The following is a 21561-nucleotide window of genomic DNA, read 5'->3' on the forward strand; positions in this document are numbered from 1 at the left end:
CCTCCACCTACACACATGTTCACACGTGAACACACACACACAACACACGCAGAGGCAGGGGGTGTGAGTCAGGTGTGAAAGCAGTAGACTCTGGATCAACACAATCACTGGTACAAGAGACAAACAGGCCTTGACTCTAGTCTAGGAGAGGACAGACTATGCTCAGAGGCCAAGCCCAGCCCGTTGCCTGCTTTTGAGCAATCTGCAAAGGAAGAACAATTTTTCCATTTTCAAATAGTTGGGGGAACAGGGGGAGCTGAGGTAGCTCAGTGCACAAGGCCCTGAGTTCTATTCCTAGTACCACCAAAAAATAAAGTAATCAAATCATTTGGGGATATCAAAAGAATATTTACTGGCATGTAAATAATATATGACATCTAATTTTTACCATCCACATATTAACTTACATATTGTCCTTGGCCTTTTTTGTAGGCCAAGGAATTAATGTGTCTGCAAAACTGTAAATATTTACCATAGCCATTTCCTGAAAAGATTTGCCAAGCTCCGCCCTGATGTAAATGTCCATCATTGCTGGTGTTGCTTCCCCACAGAGCCACATCCCGGTTCTCATCCCTCCTCTGAGAAGTGGTTCTCAAGGGTCTCTATGATTCACCCCTGGTCGACATCTGACATAAAACCTAAAGTGTACACCTGGGCTCTGAGAACTTTGGACAAGCTCTGGTTCATTGGCAACCAGAATGTGGTCCATTGCCCTCTTCTGGCCCCCATAGGTTATTGCATAAACGTGGTGCACAGATGTGCAGGCAAAAACACTCATTCACATAAAATAAAAGTAAATAAACCTTTAAAGTAATTTAAGAAAAGACTGGTCTCCAAGTTGGATGGAGGTCAGTGTTTCCGTACAGCTGATGGACTTCTTTCCTCCATGGGAAACACCCTTCATTCTATCTCCATTGGAGTCAATTCCCCCTTAGCAGATGAAAGCTCACTGGATACAAAATCCATACTAGAATTAAGAATCTTATTCAGCCTTCTGTCTTGTAAAAACAAGAACTTGAGGAACATATGAGGAAAGAAAAAATATGTGTAAGAGAATTTCTATCCTCTTTTAATAAATATTGAATCGACCAAAATATGCTGAAGTTACCCGCTCATCATTTCCGAGTATGACTATTTCTCTGTCTGCAATAGCAATAACTGTTTTTGACAGACAAGATCAAAATCTCCAAGGGCAAATGTGTACTTTAGGAAATAGAGTAAACACCTTGCAGCGGTGAGTCCCTTCCTGCGGAATGCTGCTGAAGAATCGGGGTGAGGATCCCTCCATTTAATGTTAATCATTTATGAAATACTGTGGCTCACAGCGCAGCAATTGGAGTCATTTCAGGCAGTAAATATACATTTCCTGTCAAAACACATCAAACAGAGAAGGCTTCAATTTATTTGAGAATGAGTTGTAACTAACTTCCAGATTGGCAATTTGGAGAAATCTCTGGTGGTATTTAATACCCTTGACGGTTCTCTTTTCTTCTTCTTCTTCCTCTTTTTTTTTGTTCCTTTTTTATTCGTTCTTATTTTAAGTCTTATTTTTCTTTAGTGTCAGGGATCAAACCCAGTCCTTGTGCATGCAGAGCTAGTGATCTACCACTGACCTACATCCTGAGACCCAGTTTTCTTCACTTCTTGCCTCCCCAGAAATGGCTCCCGTTCACTCCTGTGTGGAACCTCTCCTTCAATTTCAAACCCACCATACCCTTTCCTTTCCCAGAACTTGGGTTGTACAGAACTAAAGTTAGGTGTACAGAACACTCCAAAGAGTAGCCTTGGTTTCCAGGTGGTGGCTATGCTACCTTTTTAAGGGTAAGGAGCTAACCTCGCCGATCATTCTGCTGGACCATTTCAGCCCGCTGAAATGAACAATGCTCCAAGAAATGAAGGCATCTACACAAATGGCTTTTTACAAAAATTAAGTCTCAAGGTGGGCAGACCAGGCAAGCACTATTACCAGAGATTTATGACAGGGCTCTAGCGGTCTCGATAAACTAAGGTTGGCCACCCACCCAATACAGCAATTAAACAGATAGTGATGGTGTAAAATAGAGGTAGAAGACTTACTCAATATAGCCACACTGGAAATGTTTGAATAAATAAAGGCAACCAGCGACCTCAAGCCCTTCTTCAGGTACCACATGAAGTTTAGGTTTAAAAAGCATAGCAATCAAGAGGTATGCCTAACTAAGGAATCCTGTTCAAGGAGTGGTCCCACACATCCTTGACCCATCATTGTCTCTCCTCAGGACCTGAAAGTGGTCCTGGAGATTGTTAACCTGTTCTGTGCTGTCATCTCTGAGGGCACCAATCTGGTTTTACTCCAGAATAGAGTCTTGCCACCTTTGCTCTTCTTGGAACTCAAGGTGACCTTCAGCTAAAGTATGAACACGAAATGAAGGCAGACACTAGGCTTCCGTGTAGCTTTAGTTACCTGTGGGCCCAAATGAGAGGCTGATGCTTTTTAGCAAGAGCATTTTCTGTGGGAGCCCACAGAATCTTCCTAGTGAGAACTTACTCAGGGTCAGAGAATCTGAGCTTGCTTTACCCAGCAGGGCTCCATAATGGGATGATTGGACCACAGGTGTGGTTATCAGGTGTTTGGAAGGGTCTACACATGGCTGTATGGTGTGCATTGATCTTGCAAAGGGGGGATCTTTTACCTCTTCCCTTGGCATGCTATAAAAAAGAAAAACAACAACAACAACAAAAGCAAAAAACTTTTTCAATAAAGGCAAAGCTGTTGGGTATTGACCCAGGCCCTCCCGAAGCTATCCTCCCGAAGAAGTCTTTCTTCTCATCATCTACGTCTCTCTCTATCTGATATTTTCTTATCCCTTTCTCCTCCACCTGAGAACCCTTCAAAAGGTGGGGGCTGGACTCCCACAATTTTCTCAATGCCCTACTTTAGTTCCACAAGCACTACAGAAGCATGGGGCCTCAACCTGCTTCTTGCTCCCCTCCACCCCCCACCCCCACCCCTACCCCCACCCCCCACCCACCCCGTCATCTTCCCAGCTATCTTTCCTCCTCAAGGTCACACACTCCCCAGTCCAAAATGGTTGCTGCAGCACCAACTAGTACATCAGATCCCAGGACATGATAGGATCAAGAAAGGCTCTCATGGCCTAATTACAGAAAACTCCTCAAAAATTCCACTCTACACATAAGTCATATTGCCATTGTAGTACAATAGAATCTGTGAGGCACAGTTTTGATTCTACATAGTGTGTGCCTTACTGGAAATCAGGGTTCTAATACTAAGGAAAGGCTAAGATACAGACAAATCACATCTCTTCCACCACCTTCTATTGTATATGCCCATTTTGTATACACAGCCCTCCACAGAAAGAAAGGCCACAGAGGACACTGGGGAGAAAACAAGAGCCTTAGCAACCATCAATGGTTGATGCTGCTTCTTGATACAGTTTCTGCTTTTCCTCCAATCTAGTGGATGGAGATCTTTTCTATCTTCTGTGTCTGGTCTCCATTACCTTTACTTCTGAAAGTATTTTTCAAGAAGATAAAGATTCTATGGCTGAAGACACTGTACAGTTTGGTCCCAGAACAAGAAGGGATCAAGCTAGCACTGAACTGCGAGTTTCTCCCATGACGGTGACCTTTCATAGTGCTAGAAGGTATAACAAAAGCTGCTGGAGGAGAAAAAAAAAAGTATGTATCGTCTTAGTCAGCTGGGAACCCTGTGTGCTGCAATAACAAGCAGCTTGGCAAGAGACTCCCACTGTTGCGATGGTGGCATGAAAGTTAGGGGGTAACCAACCACTCTTTCATCCATTTGTTGGTTTTACAGAATTTAAGCCTGACTTCACAGGAGGGGATTCATACCTAGTACTATAATCCTAGCGAAGAACCTGTGGCTGGGAGATCAAAAGCCCTAGTGGAGAACCTACTACGATCATTCTGCTAACTAGATATGGTATCAAAAGACATTCTAAATCCTTACCTTTCTTCCCATTGATTACTACAGCTCCCAGCCTTCTTGGGAGAAGCTTCCTGCTGCACTGGGCAGCAGTCAGTAAAGAGAGACTCACAACTGGCCAAGGTACACAAGTGACTGTGGAGTGAGTACTCAACCCTAAGTGGACATCTGTGTCACACACACACACACACACACACACACACACACACACACCCCTCAAAGAGCATCAGTGAAGAAGCGACAAAAAGTTGGTAGGAGTCAGAGGTTGGGATGATTGCTGAGGACCAGTGTCTTCTGGCCATGAGTCACTATGGCATTCATGAGCTCACAGCCACTGAGGCGGCCTACACAAGATCAAGTCGACATTCCAGCCCTTTAACACCCTACTCCTAGCTAAGGAGCTCTGTCTCTACAGCACTGGGTCACAGGCACACTCCACCACGCCTGGCTGTTCATGTTGGTGCCAGGGATCCAGGCTTGGGTCCTCACTCTTCTATAGCAGCCACTTTATTGACTAAGCCATCTGCCCAGACCCATAAGCCTAATTTTAAAGTATATGACAAACTCTATTAGAAACCAAGTTTCTTACAGACTTTCTTTACCCAAAGCTTTCAGATTACAAACCAATGTATGTACTTTCAAACCTAAGTATACTGAGGCAGGTGTGACAATGAGTGCTCATGATCCCAGTATCTGGAAGGTAGAGACAGGAAGATCAAGAATTCAAGGCCATTCTAGCCTATATAGGGAGTTCAAGGCCAGCTTGTGCTACATGAGACCCCCTTCTCAAATTAATTAAGTTAAATAATCTGTAATATGGTCCTCGTATGCCGTCAACTCCATGGGCTTCCTTATTCTGTAACAGCATAGGCCTGCTGCTTCAGGCAATTAAAGAGGTGTGTGTGTGTGTGTGTGTGTGTGTAGTGGTGGTGGGGGGAGGTGTACAGTCTTGGCATACTTCAAGCATTTTTTTTCAAGGGCAAGAAAGCTGCACCGCCCAAGGAGCTGTCTGAGGTGCTTAAGGTTAATGGCAGGATTTACATAGCCATCAATTCACTTTACAAAGAGCTGTCCCATAGGACAGTACAGCAACTGACAGAGCCCCCAGCCAGAGCAGGGCAGACAGGCGGCTCCAGCAAGGAGGGGCAGCGCCTGATAAATCCTAACGACACCACTTCGTTTGCGTTCCCTGGTTTATCTCCCCATCTACAACTTAACGTGGCTGGGCCTCTTGCTCAACGCATCACACTGTCCTTCCATCTCTCCATAATATTTAGAAACCATTCTAAAATATATTGTGACTAGTACAACACAATGGTTGCATGTGGTACAATAGTGCATGCCCTTCTCCCTCCACTATCTGATATGGTAGCTAACACACACATACACACACACACACACACACACACACACACACACACACACACACACGACTGGTTAAGTCTACATTGATTAAACTTAAATAAAATGTAAAATGCAGGTCTTTGTTAGGTCTCAGGAACCCAGGACCAATGGCTAACTGAGGTGTCTAATAACACATCAAAGAGGATACTGGCCAGCTCTCCCAGCCTTCACTCAGTCAGTACCTGTGGCTCCTCCCACCCCACCCCCTACCCTAAACCTCTCACTCCAAGAGACTGGGCTTCTGCTTCCCATTCCCCAGTTTGGTCCCTAATAATGCAGCCATTTTGGCTATGTCAGTGGTCTCTTGGCCTCTGGCTGCCTCTTGGTCCCTGGTGGCTCCTCTCTTGCTCTCCCTCCCCCTCTCTCCTCTCATGGTCCGGTTTAGTCTGCCAGCCTTGTTCAGCCTGGACTCTTCCCTCTGCCTGCTTTCTCCCTGACAGCGACAATACAAATCTTCTCCATACTTTAGGGGCAGACATGTCCTCCTTTTATTTCATTTTTTTTTCATTCAGTCCTTATCCATAATAGGCACACTTACAGAGCCCACGAGGGGGATGTGGCTTACTCTATAATAGCAGACAGGGAGGATCTTGTTTTTTGTGTATGTGTTATGCATGAGTGTGTACATACATTTGTGCATGTAAGCATGTGTGTGTGCATGTGGAGGCAAGAAATCCACCTCAGGTGTCATTCCTCAGGGACACCATCCTTTTCCCTCCTTCCTCCCTTCCTTTTTGCTTTTCAGACAAGTTCTCTCACTGATCTGGAACTCGCCAGTCTAGACCAGCTGGCCAGTGGGCTCTGGGGTCTGCCTGGCAGCAGGAATCTAAGCACATTCTCGTCCTTGCAGAAAGTTCTATCGGAGCATTCAAGAATAGGAGCATTCTTGATTGGGAGCTGGGAAGGTGGTTCAACTGGTAGAGTGCCTATTGAGCAGGTATGAGTTTAGGTTCCTTGGCACCCACTTGCAAAATACAGGTATGGTCATGTGTAGCAGGAATCTTAAAAATGTGGTGGTATTGTGTTCCCTAAAATATTGTGCACCCTAATAAACTTATCTGGGGTCAGAGACAGAACAGCCCCAGTCATGCACATCTACATGAACAGAGACAGGTATATCCCTGGAGCACACTGGACAGCAAATCAGTGCTGTTGTTGTTGTTATTTTACTCTTTTGGGGGAGCCTGCCACCCAGCTCCCAAATAAATCACACACAGAGGCTTATTCTTACTTATGAATACCCCACCTTAGCTTGGCTTAGTTTCTAGCCAGGTTTTCTTATCTTAAATTATCCCGTCTACCTTTTGCCTCTGAGCTGTTCCCATTCCCTTACTTCTGTATCTTACTCTTATTCCATGGCTTGCTGTGTAGCTGGGTGGCTGGCCTCTGGAGTCCTCCTTCTCCTCTGGCTGCCAGATCTCCAATCCCTCTTCCCAGATTTCTCCTCCTATTTATATTCTCTGCCTTCCAGCCCTGCCTATCCTTTTTCCTGACTTGCTATTGGCCAGTTCTTTATTAGACCATCAGGTGTTTTACACAGGCACAGTAACACAGCTTCACAGAGTTAAACAAATGCAACATAAACATAAACAAAAGTAACATACTTTAAAATAATATTCTACTACACAGTGTACTCCAGGCTCTGTGAGAGACCTTGTCTGAACAGATAAGGAAAAGGACAATAGTAGAAGCCTCCTAGCATGGACCTATCAGCTCCATATACACCCAAATACATGTACACACACACACACACACACACACACACACACACACACACACACACACACACGGAAAATAATGTATAGGATTGTAGTTGACAGATTTAACCTCTGAAACCAAGAGCCTGACCTCTTCTGGAGTTTCCATAACTTAATTCTAGGGGAAGATACACTGAGAAAGGCTTTGTGTGTCTCTCATTGTCCAGACACACCTGCTTTAAAACACATCTTCTCAGGTGGCAATTCCACTTCTGCCCCAGAAAACCCTTAACACGTGAGTAGAAAGAGACCTGTAATCCTGAGAGGCTTCACCTAATAAATGTCACATCTTGGTTAATGTCGTACATGAACTTGTTCAGAAACAGCCTCCTAACACCCTTTTCCCTAGTAGGAAGAAATAGGGGGAAATCTGCATGTGCACCTGAAGAAGAACAGGTGAATCAAAGTACATTCTTAGTGGAACATTAGATAATGGTTGAAAGGACTGAGGAAGCTCCATGTGCATCTCAGGGTAAACAGATCTCAAAAACAATCAGTGAAATACACTTGTGAAACCCAATATCTTATGTGATATGGTTTGAATGAAAAAGTTCACCTACAAGGTGGTATTTAATGAGCATACTTAATTTAAATAACAAACAGAAAAGTTTAATGCATTTTAATGTTAATGTGCAGTGATGAATATGCTTCCTGATTCTTTTGATTTATTGACAAAGACAAACCCACTTCACATGGTTAGAGAGATTCACCCAGGTCTCCTGTCCATTCTTCCTCCCAAGGCTCAGAGCCACTTGAGATATAATGTATAATAAATATTTCTTGGAGCCGGAGAGAGAACTCAGTTGGTGAAGTGTTTGCTTTTTGAGCACAAGGGCCTGAGTCCAATCCCCAGAACACTGATTTTAAAAAAATAGCCCAGCATAGTGACACTCACAGTATTGCCAGTGCTTGGCATCAGAGACAGGGGGACCCCTTGCTTGCTGGCGGGAGAGCTCTGGGCCAGCAAGAGACCCTGCCTCCAAATTAGAAAGTGGCTGGTGTCTGAAGAACACCACCAAGGGTTGTCATCTGGCCTACATACACACACACACACACACACACACACACACACACACACACACACACACATACCTGCACGTGTGCACTACACATACACAAAGCAGAAGGATAGAAGTTAAACCCTCCAGTGTTTGAGGGTGGAGAGAGATGTACTGTAGAGAGAATGAAAAGCAGCCTCTACATTTTCTCTCACGCTCCTTTTACTTCCACTTTTTTTATCTTTTTAACTTTTGTGTGCCCGGTGGGGCTCTTACAGAGTCACTGTGGCCCTGCATTATAGCAGGTGGCTTCACTGGTGCCACAACGCTGCTTGAACAACTGTGACAGTGTGAACCAGCCACCCCCACCATGGCTCTTTAAAATGTGTATCTGCTTTTAAAGAACATTTTAAAAAAAAAAAAAACTAGTTGCTTTGAAGTTTCTATTACTCGGTCTCACGTGGACACTGTATCCAGTTCTGTCCTCTCTGCCACTGAACTGGGAGTCAGGAACCTCAACTCTTGACTGTCCAGGTCTGAGTGCTGGAGGATGACAGAGGCCCAAAGGGCAGGCAGCCAGAGAGGACAGAAAATATCACGGACAGTGGGGCAGAGATGGCCAAAGGAAACCTTGCCAAGGGGAAAACCATGGCTGATGGGTCCTAAGGAAATGTTAATGCTGACCTAGTCACACAGAACACAACTGTGAGAGAAGCCCAGGGTTCCACACACCCACCATGAAACTAAAACCCAGCTCTGCGGACCAGGGAGATTAGATGATTGCCCTGGCCCAAAAGCTGGATGTTTACAGATTCTAAGCTTCCAGACAGCACCATATTTCTATACCTCAGACTCCCTCTGAAAAGAAAGAGGGAAGAAGAAAACTCACCAATCCCCATTTTTTAGATGAGTAAATACAGTTGCGTGTGTTGGCACACACGGGTAATCCCAGCACTCTGAAGGGGCAGGCAGGAAGGTGGGAGTTCAAGGTTATCCTTGACTGCATCGCAAATTCAAAACTAGCATGAGCTGTATGAGACATAGTCTGAGGTCAAAAAATGTCAAGCATTTTACATTTATTTTCTTATTCAAGAGAGGCTTCAGTTTGCAAACTTCGAAATTCTTTAAACAATTCGAGACAAAGTAAAACCCCACTCAAAGCTTTTCACTTAAGCAAACACAGAAGGTAATTGATTCCTCCCAGTGGTAAGAGAAAGCAGCAAAAGCATTCTCTAGCCTTCATGTCCCATAACTCCATCGACTGGTCCATCTCCTGTTCCTGCCCAGCAATTCAGTTATTCTCAGAACGAATGAAATCTTAAATCCACATCAGATCTTAACACTAGAGGAGTCTTAATAACCCAGAACAAAGCCAAATTCTCACACACACCCTGCTGGTAGGACTATAATCTAAATCAGAATCAAACGTCTAGCAGGCATGTTTCCCCTGCCAATGCAGACACCAACAAAATGACCGGGTGCCTTGTACAGCCAAACCACTCCCGTATCCATTCAAACAACTGTACGGTTGTTTTCAAAGCCTTCAGCTACAGCAAGTGCACCTTGTGCTCTCAAAGAAACCGAAGAACATCATCAAAATCAGTTTCTCACATAGGACATTGATTCCATTCACATTAATTTATGCTTTGGGTTCAGTAATTTGAATCAATCTTCAGAGTCATACTGTTTAGACAAGCTTCTCAGTGGATTATAAAACTGACTAAACCCCATGCTAATCAAAATGGCCATTTTATGAAAATCTCTAAACTCAAACTTTTCATCTCTGAAAAATACACTATCCTACAAGGTGTTGCTCAGAGTATGGCCCAAGGCTAGCCCCATGGAAGTCTGTGAGACATGTATATTTTACAGGCTCTATAATTGATATACAAGCTCTGGGTGTAAGGATGGGGGACCTGGTTCAGCAAGCACTCCAGATGAGTCTTACTTACTGGCAACTACCCATGATGGCACTGCCTATAATTCAAGAGCTCCAGTATGTGAGGCAAAATGATCTTGAATTGGAGACCAGACTGGGCTACGTAATAAGGTCAAAGCCATTTGGGGTTAAGTTAAGAGACCCTGGCTCCTGAGCTGGGGACACAGATGGCTGCCAGAAAAATGCTTGTTGTCAATATGAGTTTAATCCCAGCACCCAAGGGGAAGCCAGGCAATCTCAGCAGGAATCCCAGTGTTGAAAAGGTAGAAACAAGAGAAAACTTGGGACTTGCTGGCCAGTCTAGGCAAATCTGCAAGCTCCAAGTACAGTGACAGATACCGTCTGAAAAAATGAGGTGGGCAGCAGTTGAGAAAGATACTGTCAACCTCTGGCTTCTCTATGCAGAGAAAGAGACAGAGACAGAGAGAGACAGAGAATGAGACAGAGACAGAGATGGCAGAGACAGAGGCCGACAGACAGACTGACCCTGGCTTTACTTCAGTCAGGAGCAAGCGCACAGCAGAAGACTGATCGTATTAATATAAAATAGATTGGAAAACTCCAGACTTCACATTTTGTAAAATGTCATTAGCCTAAACTTATTTCATCCCCACTCCTTCTAAGAAAATGAAGACTGAAACTCAGCCAGGGATGTAGTCCACGGCTTGTAAGTTCATGTCTATTTATGCTGTGGCTCAGAAATATTTGCACATCAAACCAGTATCTGAGTTTACACTGGGGATCCTGGGTCTTTTGTAAATGTGGAGAGAGTAAATTCAGAATCAAAATGTCTTGAAGAAACAGTTTTCTAGGAATGCTGCCAGTCCCTTCTCTCAGGGTGACCTTAACTTTCAGACTGAGGAACCTTCTCCTCTCCTGATTAATACTTCAAGGGATGATTACTGGGCTTTGTTCGTGGAGACACTGGGACACACTGACTTGTGACCTCCCTGATCGAGAGCTCTTGAAGTTTTTAACATGGGGATCCTGCGTGGACAGCAAAGCTAACCGGTGCTCCCTGCTCCCGGCCCCCCGGGAGAAATGTGGCACCCATGTGTTCCAACCCTTGCTACTTCCATCTCAATGACACTGAAACCTCACAAATGAACTTCACAAGCCCGAAGCAGGAGTCCAGGGGACCCCCTCCCTGCTCAGATACAGGATTTATTTCTAAATCTTTAGAATCAAATTAGGACATCGTCAGGACCCCTATTTGTGCAAACGTTAATTTCAAGTGTATTTAAATAACTTTGCCTCTTGCTTTTCCTCATCTCATCAAGCAGAGATGCTTCCACTGTGTAATCACGATAATGAATAAACATGGGGTGCTTACAAAGGACTGGGGAACTGCCAAACTGATCAATTGTTAATTCTACCAAGTGACGAAACGTGCCTTCTTTGGCAGCGACTCCATCAAGCCGTGATTATGGTGGGAAAGATGCCCATATCCTCTGCCCAGTGCCTCTGGAAAGCAAGCCCACAATCATCCCTGGGACCCCACCTTGGGCTCATCTGGATTATTTCCTCTCCCGACCCCCCTCTCCCTGCCATCCCCGAGAGAGGTAGAAATTGTTGTGCATTTACAAAGTCCTGGGCTACATGATTATTAATTGGCAGAGGACTGGAAGCAGCTATTACCAGACTAAACAGGCACAGACTATATCCAGCGGGCCCTTATTATCTGGATAAAATGACAATTTCATAATAAGCATTTGGCCTGGAGGATCCAAATCACCATGAAATGCTTGTGTGTGTCCGGATGAGGACGATCAATACTTGTCCCCGAGATAACACATTCATTAGTTTCCCCTGTCCCACCCAGGCCTAGGCCATGCACCAGAGGAGTCAGGTCAGCCTTTTGTGCAGGGAAAGAATGAATGACCTCTTAAAAGCTTTGCCTCTGCTCTGCCACTGACTACTGGCGTGTCTTCATCCCTGTGCCTTTCTTTCCTCTTGCATGGAGAACACTGATGGTGGTGTCTGCTTTATAGGACTCTGAAGACAATATGGCTAGCATAGGAACATGCTGCAGCCACTATGAACAGTATAGCATGTTAGCTCTAAAGAAGATTAAGCACAGAATCAGGTCCCAAACTACTTGTGGATAAATATCTGGAAAAAAAAAAAAACTGAAAGCAGGGACTAGAATGGCTATTGCATTCATAACAGCATGTTGGTAATACACAATTTGGGGGTTTCAGGGGAGTTTTTTCGGGGAGCAGGGGAGAAATTTGAAGTTGGGTAGGTAGGGAAATGGAGAGGTTTTGGGAGGAGTTGAGGAAGGGAAAAGATTATGATCAAAATATATGGTATGAAAATAACTTTGATAAAAAGCGGGGGGGGGGGGATTAAAGAATATTTATACCTAGCAATCTCTACACATTTTAATTACATTTAATTGTCTAAGTGCTTGGTCCATCTTATACCTGTGACTTTTATCCTACTGAAGAACTACAATATGTGAATATATGCTAAAAAGAAATAAAAAATAAACATGCTACACAGAGTGGGGAAAAAAGATAGGGCCACCCTAAATGTCCATTGACAACCCAAGAGAATGTGGGAGACAACACCCTAAGAGGGAAGGAAATTCTGTTGCCTGCGTGACATGAATGAACCTTGAAGGCATTTTGCTAAGTGAAATAAGCCAGCCACAGAAGGACAAATATTGTGTAGCCCCACTACAGAAGGTACCAAGAGGAATGCAATTCAGAGACACCAAAAGTAAAATGCTGAATCGAAGCAGTCATGGCAGCTGGTAAAGAGATGGGGCTTAATGGTTATGCTTCAGTTTCATACAAAGAAAAGAATACCGTGCATAGAAAGAGATGATGATACCCCAACAACATGAATGTACTTAATGCTATTGAAATGTAGCCTTGAAAATGGTTAAAATGCTCAATTTTATGTTATTTCTATTTTTCCAATGTCCCCCCAAAATCTTAGCATATTACAAGGCAACAACGTCAATCCTAACAATTGTTGCTGCTAGTATTTGTTTTAAAAGCTCCATAGACAAATATTTACCACACATCCCTTAATCTATAGATAGTAAACACTAAGCTAGACATGATGACCCATAACTGTAATGCCAATACTCAGGAAGCTGAGGCAGGAAAATTGCCATGAGCTAGCTGACTTTGAGACCAGTCTGGGCTACAAAGTGAGTTCCAGGCCAGCCTAGGCTACATTGTGAGATCCTATTTCCAAAACTCTCATGAAAAAGACACATGATGTGCTCCGTACAGTCCAATACCAAGGGGTTTCCTTAAGGATTTACCACTTTGTTGAAGGTAAGTGCCTATTGATAGAAATTCCATGCTCTTCAAACACAGGGCCTAGAGGCTCCTGGACTAGTACAGACCTGAGCACCTCCTCCCTGAGAATAACTTTCATGCTACAAAAAGCACCATGCAGGCTTCCAAAGGAAAAAAGCAACCAAAAGTCCTACCCAGCTACGATACCTAGAAAGCACAACAATGACCAGGATGGCATGATAACCCTGAGGGCGCAGCAGTGGCACACACCTTGGTGGTAACCAACAGCTCTCTGGTTGGACTCGAGACCTGCTGAACAGGATGGAAATCATGCCTGGTACTGGAAATCCAGCCAACCACCCAGGACTAGTGAAGTCATGGATCTTGGAGGAGAACCTATAACCGCCAATCTACTAAACCACCATAATCCCTAACTACACTCTAAATATTTGTCTTTATATCCACAGGTAAGTGCAGCCCTCACCCTTCAACAAGGAAATTTCTCTTTACAGACAGAGACCACAAAAGAAAACCACAAGCAATCAAAATGCAGAGTTGTGGAGCCCAGTCCCAACAGATAAATCTGCAAAACATCTCCAGTACCATAGGCTCAAGGATCATTGCAGAAGAAGGCATAGAAAAAAGCATAAGACCCAGAGGATCAGGAAGATTGCTATGAAATTGTGTCTCCTAGCAATGTCCAAAGCTATGCTATGGGATAGACAGATGGCTCAGAGGTTAAGAGCACTGGCTGCTCTTCGAGAGATCCTGAGTTCAATTCCCAGCAACCACATGGTGACTCATAACCATCTGTAATGAGATCTGGTGCCCTCTTCTGATGTGCAGGCATACATACAAGCAGAATATTGTATACATAATAAATAAATAAATAAATCTTAAAAAAAAACTAAGCTACACCCATAAAGGATCACCAACATGACTGCCTAACCATGAGCTGAAGAAGTATAACAACAGCCATTCCAAAATGGATAACAGGAATGCTATGAGGCCTCAACCTCCTTCAAGCACTATAAGCAACCAAGGAATCCTGGGATAGGGAGAAGGATTCTTCCCCTGGGAAGAGCACACCAATTTATTATTCAATACCAAATGGTCAGCCCTGAAAACATACATACAAGTTACATTACACACTCAATAGGTTATATTTAGAAATATATATGTATATACATATGTGTGTGACAAAAGAGGGCATGAATTTGAAGGAGAGTCAGGGGTTGAAGGATTTGGAGGGAGGAAATGGAAGAGGAAACAGATGTAATTACATTATAATCTAAGAAAAAAAGTAAAGAAAAAAGACTCTGCCCACCCTTCCCATTCTTGCTGGCAGTGACTCCAGAGCCTTGCTGGAGAGTGTTACAATGTTAGCCAGTGACTTTCCTAAATTGCCTCAGCTGCACATCAGTGCCTAAGTTTTGAGGTGGGGAGAACTCAGCACATAAGGAAGATGAGATTGGTACCAAGGGACACACGCAGAACCATCTTCCAGCTTGCTTAATGCAGCTCCGTGCTCCTGACAGACCCTGCGGTCTGCAAAGAGCAGGACAGAATTTGAAAAAGGTGTGAGTTTGGTATCTTGGGAGGACCCGGCCCATAGTAACCAATTTTATGGCCTTTTTGATTTGTGTGTGCATGAATATTTGGGGGGGTTAGGGTGGGGGGATGGGGAGAAGAGTTTGTGTGTGCTGAGAAAGAATTAATCCAAAAATATAGATGAAGAAAGCCCTGCCTGTGGTGCGAGGTGCACTGCATATCAGCTCTGAAAGCAGAGAGAAGACGGCAGCTGCTCACATCACAATCCGCTGCCACGGCAGTGAAGATTATGCACCCCCGCCCCCTGCCCCTGCCCCTGATTCCGTGTTCCCACAGATACCTGCAGAAAAGAATGCACCCCAGTAACTTTTTCTTCAGACTCCCTTAAACATCCCACTGTACAAGACAGAGCCTTCAGGTTGTTCAAAATCTTAAACTGAATACCAGTTAAAGACTTGTTCTGATACCAACTCACAAAACTTGATTTCTTCAGCAAACATGAATGTACTACAAGCCAAGTGTAATAGCACACGCTTGAAGTCTCAGCATTCAGGACACTGAGGCAGGAAGAAGGCTGTGAGCTCAAAGCCAGCATGGGTTATATCATGAGTTCGTTACAGCCTGAACTAAACCATGAGACCCTTTTTTGAAAAGCCAAAAGGTGGGATGGGCCATGATAGAGTGCTTGCCTAGCATGCACAAAGTCATAGGTTTGGATCCTTAGCCCCACCCCAAAAAGAAAATTAAAAATAATACGTTAGAGAAAAAAAAAACTTCAAAATTCCTTTTAACTTTTGGGTATTGGATAACTAACTGTAGAAGAATAGCATACAGCCATGAAAAAGAATGACAATGCACCCTGGACTGATTTGCCATCCTTCCTCAGATGGATCCAGAACATCTCTGAGCTTCGTGGGAATGCCACTGCATGAGGAGGCCCCATGGCCAATGGGAGGTCTGCAGAACACATGACGTAGCCCTCCTTCTCCTGCCATGACATCAGCAGAGTCCCTCCCAACAGTGTGGGAAAGGGGATGAGGACTCCTCTTATCAAGATGACTGAGTCCGAACAAGGCAGATGGCAGTAGTGGAAAGAGACTGATCGGCGTGTGAAAAGATGCTGTGTCTAGGTAGCAGGGCAGAGCGGGCTCTTTCACCTTCCTTTCTGTATCATTACAGGATTTGAATTTTCTACTCCAAGCATGTATCGTCTTTGTTTTTTTTGTTTTTTTTTGTTTTTTTTTTTTTTTGGTTTTTCGAGACAGGGTTTCTCTGTGTAGCTTTGCGCCTTTCCTGGAACTCGCTTTGGAGACCAGGCTGGCCTCGAACTCACAGAGATCCGCCTGCCTCTGCCTCCCGAGTGCTGGGATTAAAGGCGTGCGCCACCACCGCCCGGCTCGTCTTTGTAATTTATGAAAAGAATAAAAGAAACCTTCAACATAATAGCCATGAGTAATGAAAACCAAAATCTTGTCTAGGCAATAAGAGTCCGGGATCCCTGTTATAGACACTAGGTATCCCCACCCCTGGCTGAGGAGCTCTTGGTAGCTAATGGCTCCTGGTGGAGGGAACATCCATTTTCTTCAGGAATGTGGATCTGTAGGTTGTCCTTGTGTGGGCAGCCCCACACCCACACACATACGGACAGCACTAACTGAATTCAGTGGATTAAAATAAAAAACATGAAGTATGGAAGGAGCTATGGTAGAAGATGGGCAGTGGTTGGGGCAGGGAATGGGGGAAGAGATGATCAAAACACATTGTATACATGTATGACAACCTCACATCCGTAAACTCAGCACTCAGGAGGGAGAGGCAGGTAGATGTCTGTGAGGCATAGATGTCTATGCCAGTCTCTTCTACACAATGAGTTCTAGGCTATCCAGGGCTACACAGTGAGACCCTTTCTTAGATAGATAGATAGATAGATAGATAGATAGATAGATAGATAGATAGATAGATAGATAGATACATAGATACATAGATACATACATAGATACATAGATACATACATAGATATATACATAGATACATACATAGATACATAGATAGGGATAGATAGATAGATAGATATAAATAAATAAATAAATAAATAAATAAATAAATAAATAAATAAATAAATAAATAAATGTAAAAGTCTCTGATTTGAAGCCCAGTGAGTCACAGGCAAGTAACAACACCATACAAAAGAAACTTAGGTTTTCCTAATTTTTCAGGCAAAGGTGGACATAAAAATAAAGTAATAGGACTAAAATTTCAAAGAACACTTAAGGACGTATGATACAGATGAGAAAGTGAAGAATCCAAGCAAACACAATGGCCATTAAAATGATAAAATAATAACTCTAACAGCTCTACCTTGATATGTTTTAAAATAATTTTTATTGTACTTAATTTTTTGTGCATGTGCGTGTAAGTGTGTGTGTGTGTGTGTGTGTGTGTGTGTGTGTGTGTGTGTGTGTGTGCAGGACTCAACGCTTTCCTTCCACCATGAAGGTCCAGGGAGATCAAATTCAAGTTGTCAGGCCCATCAGCAGGTACCTTTACCAAACAAGTCATCTTGTCAGCTGTCCCACCTCAGATCATTCAAGTGTCGCAGAATGAGCAAGGGCTTTGCAGTTTAGCCATATTTTGTCTAGTGCCTTTTTTTATTTAACAAAAATATCCCTTTTTATTTAACAAAAAATATGTTTTCTCTTTACTTCATTATTTTTCAATCACCATACTTTTCTAAGCAGGACACTTTATACATGTGTGCTAGCAATACTCAGTTTCAAAAAAAGGAAGCAATTGATCTGTGACTCCATTGCCTGTTGAGTCACAGCATCTTCTCTGTATTTGTCAGGCTGTCATGTTAAACAAGTCCTCCCCAATATCTGATGCCTCCAGACTTCTGCATTAAAATTACTTGTGTTCACACAAACGACCTACTACTGTAAGATCTTGACATCTTGCATACAGCTGTCAGATCCCAGCACCTGGTTTTTAACCAAAGCAGTGTTCTAACAACTGGGGGCAAACCAGTGAAAGAAATCCACAAGGTCCTCCTCTGCAGAGACAGCCAGAAGAAGGTCCCACCACAACACAGAAACTATTCCACGTAAGTCTTTCTTGGAGCAGACACCTGGCTGAGAATCAGGACTCTGGGATTCCAGCCCTGTTCCCTGTATACCACAGTGGGATCAAGTCACAATACTCCCTCCCTCTGAAAGCGGAGCTCGAAGGTACTTTGCAGATGTGCAGCTGCAGCCTCTGCATATTTCCTTAATCCAGAATGCATAATTAAGTTCATGTTTGAATAAAAAGAGGGGGAAAAAATCACCCCTTGGACAGGCTTTATAGAAGGGACTGGACTGAACTTAAATGCCGACCATAACGCTGCAAGTTATTTTTATTTGTGCGCAAATATCAAATAGATGGGAAGACAGAGTTAGTGGTCTCTTGGGAGAAGAGGTAATGCTGCAGGGTGAAAATTGAGCAGGCTATTAGAAATGCAATTCTGTGGGACAGTTCTCCAAGTCTGAACTACCTAAGGTCCGGACACTGGCTTTGTGAAATAACATTTCCAAATCAAACAGTCATGAAGTGATGAAGGTAGCTAAGATGCCCTCCCCAAACCCATGGTACACAGCTTTGCCTGTCCCAACTTCAGTCCTGAGTCATCTTTAGGAGGAGAAATCACACGGAATGATCACCTGCAGGACTTGAAGTCACCTTGTGATCCTGACTGACCTAGGGCCAACTACCTGTACACAGACAATTCAGCCCACTGCTCAGTTGCTGCAGTGTCGAGGACGACAGATACACAAAGCCAGTCAGTTTACTACGATGGTTTCTCATCCCTGCAAGGAAACAGAGCCACAGATGAGCTGACAACTCCCAAAGAGAAAGGAAAGATAAAGGGGAGAATACACTTAGACAACTTCTAATGATATCATAAAACTGCAATCTGAAATTTTCATTATTGTGCTAAGCCTCTTAACATAGAAATTCCCCCCAAACTCTACAACCGGGCAACTAATTGAGAGTTAGAAAGTGTCAAAAGAGACTTCATCCCCTACATTCACAGGCAATGTAGGATTCCCTTATTTAGTATACTCAGTATGATAAGGTGATTTTTGTCAATGCAAGCTCTAATCAGGCAGAGGATTGGCTGGTGATGACATCATACCCATGGGCTAATCCCCAGTGAATACAGTTTTAATATCATATGCATCAACATATCATTTACATAACAAAGTATTATAATAAGTATAACAGAAAACGAGAGATGCAGATAAACAGAGCTATTAAGAAACACACAAAAGGAGGTGTTACGGGGAGGGACAAAGCCCAGATCTGCTCTTTTCTAACTGGAACCAAACAATACACACCTCTAAAGGGATCACAAAATGAATATTGAAATCCAAGTAACCTAGAACAGTCTAGTACTAAAAATACCAGAGGCTGCCTCCAATAAAGACTATTCAATGTCAAAGAGATACTCATAGGTGTACTTTGCAACGGGGTAAATTAATAAAGCCATTCACACGGCAGGCAAACTGCTGTTCCGAGGAACTTTGTTGCAGATCTCAGGGAACACCAGCCAATCAAATCATGACTCAAGTCTCCCAGCACACGTTGACAAGTCAAAGGGTAGTTAGTACTGTTAGTACTGAGGGAAGAGAGCGAAGTCTAGGAAGACGGGATAATGAGAGAGGAACTTAGAGAGAGAACCTTGAAACACAGCGATCGATCAAGCTATTGAAATAAACTATTGATCAAGAAACATCCACACGTAGAAAGCTCTGTGCACCAATGAGTGATACCTACTGACTGGGTCATTTGGGGAGGACACAAGTCACCATGAGTTGGAGAGATTCTGGAACATGCTCTCACCATCTTCAACCCAAAGGACATGGACTTGCACCCTGATTTGTGACTCTCAAGTTAGCAGAAATGCTCCTCATCCAAGAATCGGTTGAGGAATTTTTCAAATCAAGGCAAACATCTGCTCCTAAACGACTAAGCGGTAAACACTAACTAATTATATTTGGGTTTTTGTTGCTGTTTGTTTGTTTGCTTGCTTGCTTGCTTGTTTTTTCTACCCAGGATGTTGCTAGAAAGCTTAGCCACCGATGCGCCCCTGGGTGTCTGAGTCTGCAGATGGACTATGCCTGTATCAAGGATATTACAGAAAATACCAGACTAAGGCTTCAGCGGAAATATCCCGGCCGCGGCTGCCAAGCGAGGATTTTGCCTGTCACATCATATTAACTTTGCTCCTCCCGAATGGAAGGCCATTTAAAAAAAAAAAAGTTAAAAGCAAAGAGTTCCGGGGATCAGTACTTTTCACCAAAGGGGATCCTTCAATCCTGGTGGGGGTGGACACATGGCTGGGTCTCAAAGAGTCCGTGAACTTGTGCTCATACCTATTGCTGGCTGACTCATAACTCAGCTAAGCTCTCTCAACAGGGCGTGTGGAGCCCTCACGATCAAGAGAAAAACACACTAGCCCAACTAGAGAGGTGCTTGTGGCTTGGGCCGCCTCCCCAGGTGCAGGCTATCAAGCTTTCTATTGGCAACTCCCCGAGGACAAGCCTGAGTTAAAGACCCCCTGCTGTGTGTGCGAGGCAACTGGTCGTGCAACTGAAGCAGGAGAGAGAGAGAAAGGTCCAGGCGCTGCTTTGGTGAACAAAGCCAAGATGCCTCAACTCCGAGACTCTCCCCAGTTAACCATTTGTGCCCCCAGGCCCAGTCTGGCCATCAGGGATCCTGGAACCACCCCACCTGCTGACTTCTGTAAGGACCCCCTGCTCAGATACAAAAGGATGAAACTCCGAGGCCAGTGTAGCCAGAGCCCCCGGTTCATGGGGTGTTCGTCCCGCTGCGGCTCACTCCAATTCATCAAGTGGCTGCCTCTGCACCAGAGCGACTCCCGAGTCTCTGAACCTCAACCCCGAAACTGGAAGCGGCTGCTGCCCGCCATCCCCACCCGTACCCTTCGCGGCACATATCCCTACTTGGCAGTGTCTCTTCCAACTTTAGGACAGACGCGGCAGATTCAAATACTTCTCCCTGCTTCCCCCAAATGCGGGAGTGATCCGGGCTGCTCCGAGCCCAGTTAACTGATACTAGCCCAAAAAGCCACTGCTGCCCTGGAGACAACGCTTGAGCCCACGTTGCAAGGCAGCTCCAACCCCATCTCCCGCCAGCTCTTCTCTAGAGCCCATTCTTACTCGACTAGAAAGGGCAGTGGAGTCTGATCCGGGAGTCCAGGGCAAAGCACGGGTCGCAGCGCTGGAGTCAAAGGATGCTCAGCTGGCCGCTAGCATGCAGAAGACTCCGGCAACAGCCCATCAACATCTCAGTCTGACCAAGAAGGGGGAAAGTTCCGGTGCTGCTGCCAAGAGAAGCCAAAGCTACTGTAGGAAGCGTAGTGTCTTAAAGGAGAGAGATTGCCCCAGCCAGTTTCCTGGGCTGCAGACAGCCCCGCGCCCAGCAGGTGCACCGGGTCCAGGGTGTCTCCAGGCTAGCTAGCTGTGCAGAAACCAGCCCTCAGCAAGCTGACCAGGAGGAGCTGGGCTGGCCGCGGACAACGCTGATTGGCCAGACCTCCCTATTGCCCGCGCCCTGTCAAACTCCGCAGTCCACGTGGGCCGATCCTCCGCGCCCCGCGCCTCCCCACCCTACTGCTGTGTGCGCCTCTCCCGAGCGCCTCGCTGTG

The 21561-nt window shown here is 44.6% G+C and overlaps 1 protein-coding gene across 1 annotated transcript in view; it reads right to left on the reverse strand.

Moving 5' to 3' along the window:
- Tafa4 (TAFA chemokine like family member 4) overlaps positions 1 to 21349 on the reverse strand; it is a 193453-nt gene extending 172104 nt beyond the window's left edge. Inside the window, exon 1 of the mRNA XM_042273698.2 lies at positions 21074 to 21349. The gene's annotated coding sequence lies outside the window, so the exon portion shown is untranslated. The remainder of the gene's footprint in view (positions 1 to 21073) is intronic.
- Between the last annotated feature and the right edge of the window lie 212 nt (positions 21350 to 21561).

The sequence above is a fragment of the Peromyscus maniculatus genome, chromosome 3 (assembly GCF_049852395.1).
Source record: "Peromyscus maniculatus bairdii isolate BWxNUB_F1_BW_parent chromosome 3, HU_Pman_BW_mat_3.1, whole genome shotgun sequence".
In the NCBI taxonomy this organism is placed as follows: Eukaryota; Metazoa; Chordata; class Mammalia; order Rodentia; family Cricetidae; genus Peromyscus; species Peromyscus maniculatus.